The sequence below is a fragment of the Myotis davidii genome, unplaced genomic scaffold (assembly GCF_000327345.1).
Source record: "Myotis davidii unplaced genomic scaffold, ASM32734v1 scaffold198, whole genome shotgun sequence".
Lineage (NCBI taxonomy): Eukaryota > Metazoa > Chordata > Mammalia > Chiroptera > Vespertilionidae > Myotis > Myotis davidii.
Window position 1 is genome coordinate 2,151,752 of NW_006291485.1, and position 4,633 is coordinate 2,156,384.

At 51.7% G+C, this 4,633-nt stretch overlaps 1 protein-coding gene across 1 annotated transcript in view; it reads left to right on the forward strand.

Moving 5' to 3' along the window:
- Positions 1-637: 637 nt before the first annotated feature.
- The window catches only part of CSNK1G2 (casein kinase 1 gamma 2), a 23,373-nt gene continuing 19,377 nt past the window's right edge, over positions 638-4,633 (forward strand). The window contains exon 1 of the mRNA XM_006764829.2: positions 638-778. The gene's annotated coding sequence lies outside the window, so the exon portion shown is untranslated. The remainder of the gene's footprint in view (positions 779-4,633) is intronic.

A 4,633-nucleotide genomic window follows, 5' to 3' on the forward strand; every position in this document is an offset into this window, starting at 1 on the left:
GTGGGGAAGCATGAAGGCTCCCATCCAGGGAAAACCCCCCGCCAGGAGCTGCTCAGGTCAGGGAAGGGGTGGCCGCTGCAGGGTATGGATCACCTCTGTGAAGAGCAGATTGTGAGCCAAACCCACAGGTTTGAAAAGGGGAAGTTTGCTGTGGTTGCCAGTAGTTAGTTTCTGTTTTTCACTGTGTCTCCACCAAATTGTACTCGGAGATGGGAACTGCCCTGGACTCTTTAGGCTGATGGGCAGGGGCTGGGTGCAGTGTCCCAGGTACTCACACTGGCCTCCCAGGCCTCCCCGGAGTCTCCAGGACCCCATTGTTTGTCCCCCGCCCCCCACGCCTCTGCCCTGTGAATCCCGTGGCCTTGTCTCTCAGGAATGGAATGGGAGGGCCGCTTGGGTCCCAGGGGATGGGCCCAATCCCACGTTAGAGAGCCAGTTGTGTCTGCTGCATGTGGAGGTGTGTGTGCAGGAGTGGGGAGGCTCCAAGGAGCTGACTGGATTTCCCACCACAGCAGCAGGCGACAGCAGGCACAGGTCTGGTTTTTCCGTGCACCATTGGCAGTCAGCCCCTCTCTTGTGAAGTGGCTTCTTGTCTGGTTCCAATCCTTCTAATTTCTCTGAAGCAGATGGTGACGGGCATCTCATTACCTGGCTCTGGGCGTCCCTGCGCTGTGACAGCAACCCTGTGCAGACTGACTTCTTTGAACCGCTGGTCTGGTTCCATCTGATTCTCCTTGTGATTATACAGTAATTACCACTGGGTGGCAAGAGGAAGCAGGTGAGGTTTTTAAAAACTGAAAAACCTTCCTCTGTGCTCATCCCAGCTTGGGGAGCTAGCATGCCAGCCAGTAATTTGGGAAGCAAGGCGTCTGAGAGGAGTCAGTTGTGTCGTGGGGATTTACTGGTGGTGGTTTGAGCAAGGTCCCTGCGAGGCCAAACTTAGGGACCGTGCATCTCCCTGGGATACCACTTGTCCCATGGTTAATGTTGCCATCATTTCTGGGCCCCCACAAGCTGCCCTAGGCCACCTTAGGAGCAGCAGGGTTCCTCATTGTCGTGGTTGTGGTGGGGTGGGGTCCCTGTCTTGGCATATCTTTTCTGGGCCCTGAAAACCCAGAGGTGAGTAGGCAGGACAAGGAGTTGGGCTAGGAAGATGGGGCTGCCAGCCTTTAGGCCTCGGTGACATTGGGTGGGTTGGTCACCTTTGTTTTAACCCTGAAGGGGAAGGCAGGTCCTTGTGAAGGAGCCCAGCATGTGGTTAGTCTCTGGTTCTGGTGATGGAGCAGTCACGGGGGCTTCGTCCTCTGTCAGTGGCCACTGTCATGCCCATGGAGGCCTGTAGTCATGAGCTCTGGCTGCCCTGTGGGACTGTCCCTGTGGTGTCTCCATGCTGGCACAGCTCTGGATTCCTAAGCTGAGACCTGATTGGTCTAGAAGACTCCTGCTTTGGGCTACTCTGCATCTGTCCCCTCCCATTTCGAGAGCTTTGTGGAGCCTTGCTGGGCCACTTCCTGAGTCCCCACTGCTCAGATGAGGAAGTCGAGGCCTGAGTAGCCTGCTGGAGTCAGGAGGATCTGGCTTTGACGAGGCTCCTTGGTAAATAGGGTGCTACAGTTCTCGGACCCACCCAAGTTGGGCCTTCACCCTGGCTCTCCTGTACCCAGCCCCTCTCTGGATCTTGTCTTGGGTCCCCTCCCTTAGAATGCCTTAGGGCAGTGTGAGGTCCCCTCATAGCCTTCCCCCGTTCAAGACAGCCTACTTGGGACGGGTCCTTTCTCATCCAGCAATTTAGTGGCATCCACAGTTGGAGGCCATGTCATGGTAAAAAGCAGTCTTATTTGCTGTCAGTTCTTGTCAGCCTGTGTCCAAAGACAAATGAAGTAGCGCACCAGACACGGATGCAGTCTGCTTCTAGGTTATATCTCAAACTCCACAGAAGCATGTTGACGTGGAGGAGGGAGGACTGAGGCTGGCAAATCACGTGCAGGCTTGAGAAGGCTCCCATTAAGGGCAGGGCAAGTACTGCTCACTTGGGGTACAGCCACCCCAGTTGATAAGAACCGGAGGACACAGGACTCAACTGTGCTTGACCCTGCAGGGCAGGGCAGGGCAGGACTTCTGTCCTTTTGTCAGCTCCACCTCTGGAAGCAAGAGTCTGGCATAATGTTTTCAGAAGATTGGAAGAGCTGCCCGAGGACTTGCTATTGCAGGGCAGCATCGCTGTAGGGCCCCAGCCACCACAGGGACCTTGTCTTGGAGGTAATTCTGAGATGGCGAGTGTGACTTGTTTCTCTGCTTGCTGTGGTCCTGCCAAGGGCAGGCTGGCAGGCACATGATGAGGCTCTGCTGGGCTAGACAGTGGGCATCCAGTGGCTGCCCTGAGGAGTAGGCCTTACCTCCAGGCAGAGAGAGAGGCCTGTGGGTAGGATGCTAGACCTCAATCCACAGGTCAGCCAGTACCTCTCAAGTTTTCCCAAGTTCACCTGGGCACCTGGGGGACTAGGAATCCCACACAGAAGATTACAGGCTCACAGAGAGACTAGCAAAGACCCTGGGGTTGATGGCTTCTAGAAAGGTTCCTGGACAGGTTTGTACAGAGCCTTTCCCCTGTGGTGTGTGAGGTCACCCTGGATCTCAAGGACCTCCTAGGGCAGTGATGGTGAACCTTTTGAGCTCGGCGTGTCAGCGTTTTGAAAAACCCTAACTTAACTCTGGTGCCGTGCCACATACAGAAATTTTTTGATATTTGCAACCATAGTAAAACAAAGATTTATATTTTTGATATTTATTTTATATATTTAAATGCCATTTAACAAAGAAAAATCAACCAAAAAATGAGTTCGCGTGTCACCTCTGACACGCGTGTCATAGGTTCACCATCACTGTCCTAGGGACAGGGCTTTCCTCAAAGCAGCCCCAGTTGTGACAACCATAGATGTCCCAAGGTCTCAGGCCCTGGGCCCAGAAAAGATCTCCCGCTTTTGGGCTCAGATATTGGAAGTCTAAGGAAGAAGGTGGAGAGGGGACTGAGGGAGGCTCTGCCTCCTTGGACGAGGCCCCTGGGCTCCTCTGCACCCTCCTGGTCTTGTCCCCACCTTTAGGCTGTCAGGGGTGAAGGTATACCTGAGGCCCTGCTTTCTCTGGCTTTCTATACAGCAGCGGTTCTCAACCTGTGGGTCGCGACCCCTTTGTGGGTCGAATGACCCTTTCACAGGGGTCGCCTAAGACCATCGGAAAACACATACATAATTACACATTATTTTTGTGATTAATGACTATGCTTTATGTTCAATTTGTAGCAATGAAATTGGGGGTCACCACAACATGAGGAACTGTATTAAAGGGTCGCGGCATTAGGAAGGTTGAGAACCACTGCTGTGCAGGCTGGGCACTGCATCCCACATCCCATAGGACATCTGCTAGATGGGAGACAGCTGGGGAACTGATGGGAGGACTGCCCTCCCTATTCTAGGAGGGCAAAGAGCATTATGGACAGGGCAGCTGCTCTGCTGTCCATCTCCAAAGCTGGGACAGCCCCACGGCTCTAATGTACTTTGTGGCTTGTGCCCCTTGCTTGGCAGGCTGCAGGGGGACTCCAGGTGTCTCCCAGCCCTGGGCCTCAGCTTCCCCATCTGATATGGTCACGATGGTACCTGGCTCGTGGGCAGTGACAGTTGCTTGGGAGGGACAGGTACTCAAGACCTTCAGCAATGCTGGTAGCTTGGGATGTGAACTGTGTGGATAGTTGTATGCCACTAGCCTCGTTAAAAAACAAAAACCAACAGGTGAATCTTACTTTAACTAACCCAGTCAATCAATTTTTTATAATACTCATCCAAGGATATGTATTTTTTAATATATTTTTATTGATTTCAGATAGGAAGGGAGAGGGAGAGAGATAGAAACATCAATAGTGAGAGAGAATCATTGATTGGCTTCCTCCTGCACACACCCTACTAGGGATCGAGCCCGCAACCGGGCATGTGCCCTTGACTGAATTGAACCCGGGACCCTTCAGTCTGCAGGCCAATGTTCTATCCACTGAGCCAAACCAGCTAGGGCCTGAGGATATTTTTCTCACTGATTTTTAGAGACAGTAGAAGGGAGAGGAGGGGTAGGGGGAAAAAGTGAGAAACATCAGTGTGAGAGAGCCCAGGGCCAGGGATCGAATCTGCAACCCAGGTATGTGCCCTTAACCAGAGTCAAACTCGCCTCCCTTTTGTGTTCCAGGAGTTGCTCTAACCCCTGAACAACACAGGCCAGGGCTTAACTCAATATATTTAAACATGTAATGGGTGAGAGACAGCTTATTCTTCATTGATGGTGTATTTTACACTGAGGGTTCATCAGTATTTGGACAGTAAATATTCATTGGAATGCTTGGTTTTAAGAAATACACAGATTTGGCCCTGGCCATTGTTAACATAAAAAGCGTTCAGACCTGTAAAGAATTTTGTAAGTTTATTTGAGCCAAACTGTCGACATATGCTGGGAAGCAGAACCTCAGCGAATTGAGATAATGCTCCAGAGAATGGGGAGTTCATACCTTGTTTTTATAAATTTACCATCAAAAGGAAAATATGTAAGTGGGTTACATAAAATTCATTGGTGATAGATTAGGGAGGTGGGATGC